A 12,088-nucleotide genomic window follows, 5' to 3' on the forward strand; every position below is an offset into this window, starting at 1 on the left:
TAGGGCCGTCGCGTCGACCAAAGACGGGAAAGATCATTGGTTCACCGGCGAACTCCCAGGAGAGTGTCCCCCGAATGTGCAGGAAGTGGTGGACGAGGCGTTTGAGAAGTGGTTTCCCCCGAAACCCCCAAAGACACGCAGGCAGTTTCGCCAACGCGAGTTCGAAGGGTCAAAGAGGAAAAACTACGACGGAAAATGTACGCCCGGTTGCAGAGATTGTATCAAAGTAACCGGGCTGACGCAGTCCGCCAGGCTTTATCTGGCGATTGGAAAACGGGAAAAGCACCCCTTTTTGGAGGGATGTATTCGGTAAGGAGTCGAAAAGTGACGGAAGGTGCGTAGAGCCGCCCACCGAAGTGCTGTGGCACTTAGTCGCCCCCATTGGAGAGATGGAGGTAGCGACCGCATTGGGGAGAATGCGAGCATCGGCGGCAGGACCCGACCAAATTACGGTCGCGGACCTTAAGAGGCAAACCGCAAGTAAGATCGCGGCTTACTTCAACGTGTGGTTATGGGCACAGACAACGCCCAAGTCCATACAGATGGCGCGCACCATCCTGATCCCAAAGATTCCATAAGCCGAAGACCCAACCCAGTTTCGTCCAATTACAATATAGCCAGTGTTGTCTTGCGGCTGTTTCACAGAATCCTCGCACGGAGGGCTTGCAGCCGCCGTGCCCCTGAGTAGATCGCAAAGAGGATTTTTCGCCACAGATGGCACGTTCGAGAATGTCGCAATCCTGCAGGAGCCTTGTGAAAGAAAGTAAGCGACGATTAAGTCCTGTATCCGTCGCATTTGTTGATGTAAGCAAGGCCTTTGATTCCGTGTCACACGAAAGTGTGATATACTCGCGGAAAGACGTCTGGGCATTCCACACCGCCTATGCTCGATTACCTCGGGCTATGTACGCGAATGCCGAGACAACCCTGCCCGCGAAGGATGGGAAAGCAGTATTGAGGGGCGTCAGGCATCTTATTCAACTGTGTGATCGATTGGGCCTGCGCCCAGGCGGACCCGAATTTCGGCTTCCCCCTTACAGGGGATTGCAAGGTGGCGCGACATTAGCATTTGCTGACGATCTCGCGATCGTCGCGGGTGTTCACCTCTCGGGCTACAGAGCAATCTGAATTCAATAACCGACCACCTTGGTCAGTCAGGGTTAAAGCATCAACGAACGAAAGTCGGCGTGTTTCCACATTATTACGAATGGAAGAGAGAAGCGATGGCTAGTTGACTCCTCAGTAACAACGAGAGTAGGCGAAAAAGATCTGCCTGTTTTGGACTTTGCTGGTACTTACAAGTAAAGTACCCAGCTACCCCCAAGATCCATCTGAAGTTGGCCAAAATCCTGGCCAACCTAAGTTGGGCTCCCTTGAAAACTTGAAATACTTGGACCGCACGATAAGACTCAATGTGCGGCGCTGGTTACGACTTCCTAAAGACACGCCACTGGCATATTTCTATGCAAGTGTGGCGCGGAAGGGGGATTGGGGATCCCCCTGCCTCGCGGTGACTGCACCGCTGTTACGATTGAGGCGATTGGTTTTAAGTTGGTCAGTAGTGACGACCCAGTAGTGCAGGCAGTTGCCAGCTCACGGGCAGTTACCAAGGAAAAAGAGGAACGTGAGTTCAGCACGTGAAGCTAAGGACGCGTGGTGCCAGTCGTTGGTGTTGGCTCATGCGATGGAGAAAAGGCCTGAAGAGGGCGGGCGATGTCCCATTCCAAAATGGTTGGTTGAAGGATCGGCACGTAAGGCTCTCAGGATCCAACTTTATTGGCGCTGTTAAGCTACGCGGGAATCTGCTGTTCTCAGAGGCGAGAGCAAATCGCTGGAAGGGGGGCGACGCGATGTGTGAGGTCTGCGGGAATAAAAGAGCGAGTACCGCACACCTGTTGCAGGTGTGCCCGAGAAGACGCACACCCTGAGGATCGCACGGCATGACAGGGTGCTGTGGTTGGTAGAGAGAGAGAGGCCCGGAAAACAATTACGAATCGATTTGGGCGCCCACCATTAGAAATGGGCAGTCAGTGCTCAAACCAGACCTGATCCTGTACAAGGAAGGGACGGCGTATGTGGTGGATGCGACCGTCGTCAGTGACCAAGCAGGCCTGGATAAGGCCCACCGAGAAAAAGTTTGCAAGTACCGGCACCCCGAGATTACAGAATGGGTCGAAGATCGTACCAAAAGTGGCCGAGTATTGGCGGGGGTGCTGGTCTGGAAAGTTGGCAGCGCTTGTCGTCGAAACCCTGCAAATGAGAAAAAACATGTTGCCTGTGATCTCGGCCATAGTAGCCGAGCGCGGATTCCAGATGTGGTGGGTCCACTGGCGGCGATCGACGTTTCGCCCCGGAAGACCACCCCGGGCGCCGATCCCGCAGATAACCAGAATTGAAAGGATAAACAATGGCAGTGAAAAACCGGAGTTGAAAAGTAATGAAGGAGATAAATCGCAGGTGCCGCTGATGGGTGCATTTGAAGGCAGTGAACCTGGACTGATGAGCCCCAGAAACGGAACCACGGAAATGATGACAATGGCAATTCTCCAACCCGCCGCTGAAGACGAGTGTCTCGCGTCGGAAGGAAATAGGTTGGGATTATGTCAAGCCTAATGACCGAGGCTGTGGCGCGAGACAATGACTGGATGGAGCGGGCGGTGTCCACGGCAAAGCTGCCGAAGATCAAGCTGAATCGTTAGGGGAGCCACTCCCTTTGGGGTTTGACCTCCGTTAAGAACATTAAACTAGCCAAATGCCTCGTCATCTAATTAGGGACGCGCATGAACGGATTAACGAGATTCCCGCTGTCACTATCTATCATCTAGCGAAACCACAACCAAGGGAACGGGCTTGGTAGAATTAGCGGGAAAGAAGACCCCTCCTGTTGAGCTTGACTTTAGTCCGACTTGACTAGGAAAAACAGATTGATAGGGTTTGCAAGAATAGTGAAAATCTTACCAGGGAATGACGTTAGATTTCAATAGCACACACACCAAATATTGATATTTGATAGCAAAATATAAAGAAGCTTGGGTTGATCTGCAAAAGTACACAAACAAAGATTTCAGCTTCAGAATAGTTCAGTTCAAAGCCTAAAAAGTGACTTGTTTTAAAAAAAACTCTTATTACGATATGACAAGTATTTTAGAAAACAACATATAACAATTTTAGTGACATAATTATTATTTTTCAGGTTTGGAAAAAAACATAATTAGATGGGATGAAACCAACACGCCCTACATAATTTGCAAGACAACACAAAACTGGAATAAGAATTGTAACATAAAACGGACACAACAGAAAACGCCTCAACATGTAAGTGCTTTTCAATAGATATGTTTGGAATCAATGTTTTTGTATAGCGGTTTCAAATACTTTTTATAATTTTTACCAAGTTGTTAGAACATGATGTTAGCCAGACAAAAAATGATAGTTTAGGGGTAAAAAAAGGGCTGTCAGGCCAATATCAAATTATGGAAGTTTTGAAATTTCCAGAACACAAAGTGGATTGTTTTTGGAGTTTTGGATATTTTATGCGAAAGTTTTCTTTTACGATTTTAAGACAACAACTGCTAATGCAAAAACAAGAGCTTCAGCAAGCAAAGAGATTAAAAAAAAACTAAAAAGTGAAGATTATTCGAGTATTAATGTGTTTTCGTGTGGGGTGGTATTTCCAATTGAACCATAAAACATTGAAAAACTCAAGAGCCACATAAATCAACATTTGAAGTTACCTTATTCTGCAAAAAATCAATGAAATGGTGGAGGACGGGATTTGCCGCATTCCAGAAATAAAGCGTGGTTTGGTATCGTTTGTCATACATGAGATGTTTAAGAATCAGACACCTCCAAGCTATGACAACAGGCATTTTTTCCCACAAAGAGAGATATCCGAAACCATTGCTATCAAGCTTCTGCTAAGCGGAAGCCGCTTAGCCGCATTGACCAATCAAACATGAAGGCAATCATTGAAAGTGCGCAGGTAAATCGCGATTTTTTTAATCATAATTATTTTATTATTTTAATATAACATAAATTAAAGGTGTTGGTCAGTGTGTGCATGGAGAAGAAGATGAAGTGGACGACAATAATGCCCCTGTCATCAACTGTGAGCAAACTCTTTTGTTTGTCCATCAGTTTGCTTGGCAGAGGAGGCTTCTCCAGCGCTGCGGGCAAAACATGTTGGCTATAGAGTGTGGTTGGCAGTTTCATTTTGCAAAATGAAACTGCATGTCTTAAAACGAAGTTCGAATTTCAAATCGCAAAATTGAAGTTAGTAGAATCTTTTGCTCTAGAATACCACCAATTAAAAGGGGGGTAAGGTGCTAATCTCAGAAACGCGAAAACGAATTACACCGCCTAGTCCACATTAGATGGTAAGGAGCGGCGCATCGTTGACTGTTTTGCAGTAGAAAGAAGGACACGACTAACGTTGCAGTAAAAGCGAATGCGTTGAGGATTAAAACTGGCCAGTTAACGAGCAGGATGCAGGGAAAGGAAATATACCAGAACGACCTAAACAGGCATTCACACGCACAACGAACACAGTAAATAACAAATACAGACGATGGGACTACACACAAGTAACTACTGTTTGCACGGTTTTCCGGCATATATTTACACAAAATATGTAAAATTATTACTTCGAATCTTTGATCAAATACCCCAAACATGTAAACTTTAACTGCAACCCAGTAAATAATAACTTATTTGTAGGTATAAACTGACTAGTAAAAAATAACCCTAGTATTAATTTACTTGGCAAATATAGCATTGTGATAAGGTGATGTATTTAAAATGGCATTTAAAATTGTTCAATGTAAAAACAATGGAAATCAAGAAGACCGTGTTTATTAACAAGGGTACAACAATATAACACAATTTACTCCAAATCCTTGGGGTGACTATTGAAGTTTTTATGTAAAAAGTAATTTCATATTAGTGGCAACTAGCTACTTGTCATGTCATTATATCAAAGTCAGACTACATATTTTTTATTTTTGTCAATAATGTAACAACATCATCATTTATCAAAGTGGAAGGATAACTAGACAAGTATTTTTGCCAATACACTACTGATTAACAAGTTCAATACATTTGAATAAATTCCATTGTTAATCTAGCTTGTTTAGGAAATTGCAAATTAAAAACTAAGTAGCTGCAAAACCAACTGCTACAGCTTCTTGAAGAGATCCAACCTCGCAAACAGAGAACTTTTTTCTATTATCACGTGAAAAGAAACCACAGTTGAAGGTGAAATACCTAAAAACTAAGTTGGGTAACAATAATATGTTTTTGTATAAATAGGAGAATATGTTTACCTTGTAGAATAAATAAAATGGGCGAGAAGATCAAAATTTCAGATACTTCAGACTCCTGTCATAAATTGTAAACAAAATATTCTAAAAATTGCAATATTTTCATTGAATTTACAAAGACATAGAAACAGATGAGTTTCAGTTTAACTCTAGACCAGGGTTTTATGATAAACACGTAACACCCCCCCTGGGGGGCCACCGGCATAATCGTCCAGCTAGATATTGCGAAAACAAAAGTGTCACTGTTTTCAAAATTTGCCAGTTAACTTAATTTCGTGTTTTTATTATGCCTGTAAACCTTTCTTAAGTCCTTTTTACTCGTTTTATCGTGCCTGTAAACCTTTCTTGTAACATTTTGCAACACATTTTTCTGACGGATGTTTAAAGTAGAATATCGAGTATAAGTCCTTTTTATTCGTCTTATCGTGGAAAGTTAGTACCTAATTGGTCGTTCGCGTAAAGTACGCTACCGGGTTATTCAAAACGTCATTTTTAGGCTAAATATTCGGCGGTTTATGCAGCTTATTTGTCAAGTAGGGTGCTAATAGTAACGCATTACGAATGTAGTGACATTGCTTGGCCTCAGTACAAAACAGAGATGAAATAACTACTAAGTCAGGTTAAATTAAAATGACTTATTTGTTAAAGACTATTATATTTTACCTCTCACTCAAAAAATAATTTTTTGCATTCACACAAGTTTTAAATAAGTATAAGCAGCAATTAATTCGATAAAGTTGTTTGCTTCGGATAATTTTATTCCTGAAAAACTTCACTCTTGTTCTATGCCGCAAACTGCCCTAATAATATAGATGGCTTGATAAACATTTTTTAATACAAAAGGTCACTACTGTTGCAGAACAACGTGTATTATAAAAAGTGCTATTAGTAAGAGAATATTAAGTTTTAAAAACGAAAATTCCATTTTGAAAGTGTTTCTTTAATAAGCAGCTGGGGTTGTAGATTGAAGAGAAAATATTTCATATCCGGCTGTACCTCCTACATATTTGGATGCGTCTGTTTGGCTAGCAAAATATTTTTCTGTGGTTCCTTAAGCTCTGTCAACAAAAATCTAATCCTTTTGCTGGTGCTTTGTCGGGCGATGTTTTCTTTCTTTTCACTCCACTGCTTTTTCTAACATTTTCTACTCTGTTCTCTAAATGATCTGTCAATTGCTGTTTAATATCTGTAGCAAGGCGTCGGCCGTTTCCCTTCTTTCTGTCCCAGGAAGTTCCAACTCTTCCTCACAACACTTTAAAATAATTGTATGCCCAGCAAGAATAGAAGATGTTTTAATACTACTGCCAGTGACTACTGACTCAGCTCTGGGAAACTAGAAAATGGTAATGTCGATGCATTGAGGTTGCACCTTAAAAGCAAATCATGAACATCACAGTTTGATATTATGATATGAGTACGGTAAGTTTTGGTCAGATAAGATTACAAAAAAAACAATAGAGGGGTTTTAAACAATGGGGCATAAAAGCTTCGCATGCGGATGACAATAGAAAAAAAATAATTTATATAAAATTTAAAAATCAAGAACATTGTTTTTAACAGTACTTTCAGCTGTAACTGAAAATTATTTGTTGATGCCAATCAAAATCATCTTTTTACTCAGCAATACAAATTTTGTTTTCATGTTTTATATTTTGAGTTACAGTTCTTTGAATTTGACACAACACTAATGATGAACACAGTTTGGCATATATCTTCTCAAACTTACAGATTCATAAAGTATTTTACTATGTACTCAGGGTTTTATTGAACTTGCTTTTGTAGCTGAATTACAAGTTCTTTAAGATTTTCAGGTGCATATAAAACGTGAATGATTGATTGGAGATGCAAGTGTATGTTATATAATTATATGGCCCAATTGCAGACCTGCCACGATTGCTCGTAAATTAACACGAATATGTTATTTGCATTCCGTAAACACGCCTCCGCTAATCGATGGCCAGGCGTGTGTACAAAAGCCTAACGAGACGGAATCTTAATGGAATCTACTGAACGTAACTGGAACTGACTGGATCTCAATTTAACCAACTGAAATAATGTAACAGACAGACTTTATTATGCTGGACTGTGTTAGTACTGTACAATGGACATTAAGTTATTCCTGTAAGTTGATTGCCGTTCTGATGTTATACAATAAACTCAGATCCGTTTAATACCTTGCTGTGGCTATTAGAACACGCAATCTTTCAAGCAACCTTCAAGTCAACTCAACAAATGATGCCGGTTTCAATCATAGCAGAAATCAGTATCAGTCTTCTACTTATCAGCTTTAGCCCTGCACAAGTCTTTGTACTGTGTGCAGTAAAATCAAATTGCCATCATACCACTGGGTGATTTTCTTTAAACCTCTTTTAACCATTGGCGACAAAATAACAACAACAAGATAGTTTACCAAACATTAGTAGAAAAAACATGTGCTTAATTACAACCGACTCCAATCATTCCACTGAAGGCACAAAATGGTTAATATAAAAAAAAATTCTACACAGGATGAGATTAACTGAAAAAAAAAATTGAAGCTATAGTAGATGGGTGGCTATGCAGAATCACACAATTCAATTAAAAGGTAAAAAACAACGTACTTAAAAGATTGGTGTGTTGCCCATCTTTTTTTAGCGAGCCACCGTTCAGGAAAATATATATGTTAAATGTGTATTTTTTATTGCAATACTGTTGTAAGCCTTAAAATCCTAAGTTAACGGTTTTAATAAAAATTGTTACCTTGATAACTTTTCACGCTTAGCTGTCAAGACTGATGCTGGTTCACATTTATTGTTTGTTTTAAAGCGGTTGGTGCTTTATTGCGTAGCTGCGACACGGTTAAGTCAAGGTAAAGGGGTAGCTCAGCACAAACACGCGTTTATAAATGAACAATTGCGAAATAGGAAAAAGGCGATCTGCACGCTTCGATGAACGTGGATGTACATCGGTAGGTTCGCTACAGTTACCCTTTGAGGTAGAAATATAGTTTTGTTTAGTTGAGCGCCTCTTCTGTTTTTTGCTTGTGTATTTACGATGTGTGAATATTTTTCTGTCGCGAATCTCTACAAAACATTCATTAAAGTTACCCTTAGCTCTCCACCTTTGTTAAAATCCGAGCGATAAATTCAAACAAAGCTGAAATAGTTATCCTAGCTGAATGCCTAAAACAATAATTATGTGTATTGAACACACTTACTGCATTGTTATTCTGTGTATTTCGGTAGTAAAGATTCTTGTTCGAACAGAATCTACAAGAAAGCCGATTAACAAGTGTTTTGCATTCTATTTATGAAGTAAAGGTTATTTAAACTGCCTAAACTATAACTTGAAGGGCAAAAAACAGGGGACAAGAAGGGGGAATGGCACGCCACGCAAGCGTTCATTGCTAAACAAGGTTGAATGGCGACCGTTCGCGCCACAAATTATTTAAAATTAACCTGGCATTTTATTTAAAAGGTAAAAAACTGAAAAAAACACTTGTTTGTTCTCTACTACATTTGCCGTTTACAGTATTTTGTCCCGTTGAATGAACAGATGCTGCTTATTGCAATAGTTTTCAGAATGCGTTAAACACAGCTACTACAACGCAAGCCGGGAATTGATAAAATGACATAGAGTTGCGAATTACAATCAGTCTTTTTATTGCGTAACCAAACAAGAAAAACGAAAAATAAACAAAAACAGTAAATGTAACGTTAAAGCAATATAAAAGATTTACAAGGTTTAGAATTGCACGCAGTGAATTTCTTAATGTACAAGGGCTAGAGATATTTAGGAAATTTAAGCGGTGGGTGTTTTGCAGCCTTAGCTTGTGCTCGGGCAGCCTTTCTTTCGACCAGCCACTGCTCTCGGGGACTTTCACGCTCGGACAGTAGGAGACCGTAATATTGGGAGTGGCCAGTATCCATTGTGGGAGGCTGCCGGGGTGTTGCAACAACTTTGACGGGCGGCGCAGCAGCGAACAAGCCTTGCGCCTTAGATAAAGCCTGCTCTCTTTTCCTTCTGCGGTACATGGTTGTTCTAGACATGTTTCGGTCACAAAGCCTGGAGGCGACATCCGGCTGGACCAAGCGTTGCTGAAAGTGCATTGGTCTTTTGTCGAATTCGTCAAGGGTATTCCAGAGAAGTTGAATTTTCTGCCCATCATTCTGTCCCACTGTCTGACCAAGCCACCACCTTAAGCCAGACAAACCAGCAGCATCAACAGACTCATCATCTGAAAGTTTTTCCTGGAATATGGTGCTAAGTTAGCTGTTAGTAATATTGAAATCTACGGTACCTCAAACTTGGCTTCATATCACACCAGGCACATCTACACATTGTCCAGGTCGGTCTTAGAAGGGCTGTCTTCATCATGTTTTTCTTCCAGGTCCGAGGCAAAACCTTCATCAGTGTCCCCTCCACGTTTGACATAGAAATATCTGACTGTGCCAACAGATGGCATTTGGTGAGCGGGAAGGATGGTTTTGCCCAGCATTGTTTGGAACAGAAGATTGTTGCCAACATTTTGCAACTGGACATCATAAAGCCGCAATGCTGGCAGACAGCCGATCCGGCATTCAAGCGGGTAATTCCTTCCATAAGAAAGTTGGTTATAAAGGCATCAGATGCATCAGCTAGAAAAATGATATCTTCTTATTACGAACCTGGTATAAAACGATTTAAATGAAAACTCTCCAGGGATGTAGACCCCTCTGCAGCAGCGAACGACAGGCAGTGTAATTCCACCCTTTTCAATTTTACCAATCAGCATATATAGCCAAAGTGAGAAGTTAGAGTAGAGAGGGTCTTGGATGCACCCACTCCACATGCCTCCTCTGTTCGTTCCAAATGTCAAACATCCTGTTTAAATATTGGAACGCTAAGCAATCCGTAGCAGAGGACAGCTAAAAAGTTGCCACCAAAATTTAACAATGACATACTCTAATTGGATGGTGCCGGCTGTTTGCTCACATGGACATTGAAAACAGAAAAAGCAGATGAAAGCATATGCTGCCTATACAAATAATATGACTGATTATATTACTACAAACTTACATTGCACGATATGAAACTACTATTGTTGGCCCTGCAGCATGTTAACCAAAGCGCGTGCCTTGTGCCTTTTTCGTGTGATTTTGTGTTTGTGTCCGTGGCAACTGCGGTCTGACCGAATACAAGCTTGTCACTACAATAGTAGTCTGCTTTAAAAAGTGTTTGTCATATAATGCAGAATCTTTTCCGTCTATTAAACAAGAGATAGTGGCGCAAAGTTTTTTGTAAAGAAAAATAACCAACTCCTCTTGATAAATCTGGCCGTCCAACCAGATGTAGAATTTGCGATTCTATTATGCATGGCACCCCGACTGTCCGTCCACATAAAGATTTTTAAAAATTATACAGCAGACGATAAATGTGAAGAAGTTTAGATAAGGCTAACCCAACTTGTCATCTAATACTATGTTTGTTATGGAGTGCCATATTGGGGACATCGCTTGTACTAAAGCAGTATGTGGAGAAATGTGGTGCAATTGTTATTGTAAATATTTGTCTGACGACTCCGAAATAAAGTTAAAATGTATGAATAAGGAAATGTATCATTAAAAAGGGCTTTGACGCTTGATTTGTTTGGTAAATCTTTACAAGTTCACTTAACAAGTATCAAAATTCAACATTAAATTTTTATACCTTTCGGTAGCCTTACCAGTTCTAGCAGTACAAATGCACCATCAGAGTATGCAAAATGTTTCTCTTTTTTGATACCGATTAGCACAAAGATGATTCAGACTAATGCGTTTGAGTTGTTGGGAGCGTTTTCTGAGGGAGCTGCATCCTCACTTGAGTCTTCAGGGTCATCATGTAACGCCTTGATCAATTGATATTTTGGTTTTGGGTGTTATGTTAAGGGTTCTAACATTTCAATAACACAATTCATAGTTATCATTTTGTGTGGTCGGCAGTCGGCTGCATGATCGCGTTTTAGGGAGACACAGACAGCAAAGTAGCTCATTTTGCTCGGCTCGCTAAATAAAGTCGTGTGGACAAGAAAGTCTCCTCGCATCTCAAGCGAGCGCCGTCGCAAACCGGTTGCAAGGCGTTTGTTAGCAATTCTGGACCGATAAATGTCGCTACATATTTTGTTCCTGTGTATAAAAAAAGAGGGAAAAGAGTAATTTAATTTCAATCCTTATAAGTCAAGGGGACCAGCGCTTTGGTGTACACAATAGGCTCAAGGCAAAAAAACATAACATGTTATGAAATTTATTGTAACCGAACGTGTGCAACGTTCCAAGTGAAAACTTTTAGCAGTATACTCCCTCAACCACGCAAAATTTAGACGGAGTTCGCAAAACATCGCAGTTGTCGCATTTTTAAATTTCTTTCGTTGGATGTCAAATACTGCTACCACATGGCAGACTTGGACAACTAGATTTATTTTAGCTTTTTAAAATTAGATTAGAATTAGAATTACCGAATTCTTAAAAAAACGAATTTGAACTAGAATTTAAACTAAAATTACGTTTTATTATTTACAATCAATTGCATTTAAATCGAGAAGTATTTTAATAGGAATGTGCATGTCAATTATGTGTGTGCTAATTTTTAAGCATTTTAGCATATAGCATATGATTTTTAGTCCGTGAAAATTACGATTCAACCAAAGAGTTTGAATTCAAATTCTTTGTTTTCACCAAGAGACTAAAAATGTCGTTGGACAAAGTAGGATTTTTGGTAAAATCCGAATTAAGTTAGATTAGAATTAGCCGCATTTTTCTCTAACTAGTTGTCCA

Source organism: Ascidiella aspersa, chromosome 5 (genome assembly GCF_963924565.1).
Source record: "Ascidiella aspersa chromosome 5, kaAscAspe10.2, whole genome shotgun sequence".
In the NCBI taxonomy this organism is placed as follows: Eukaryota; Metazoa; Chordata; class Ascidiacea; order Phlebobranchia; family Ascidiidae; genus Ascidiella; species Ascidiella aspersa.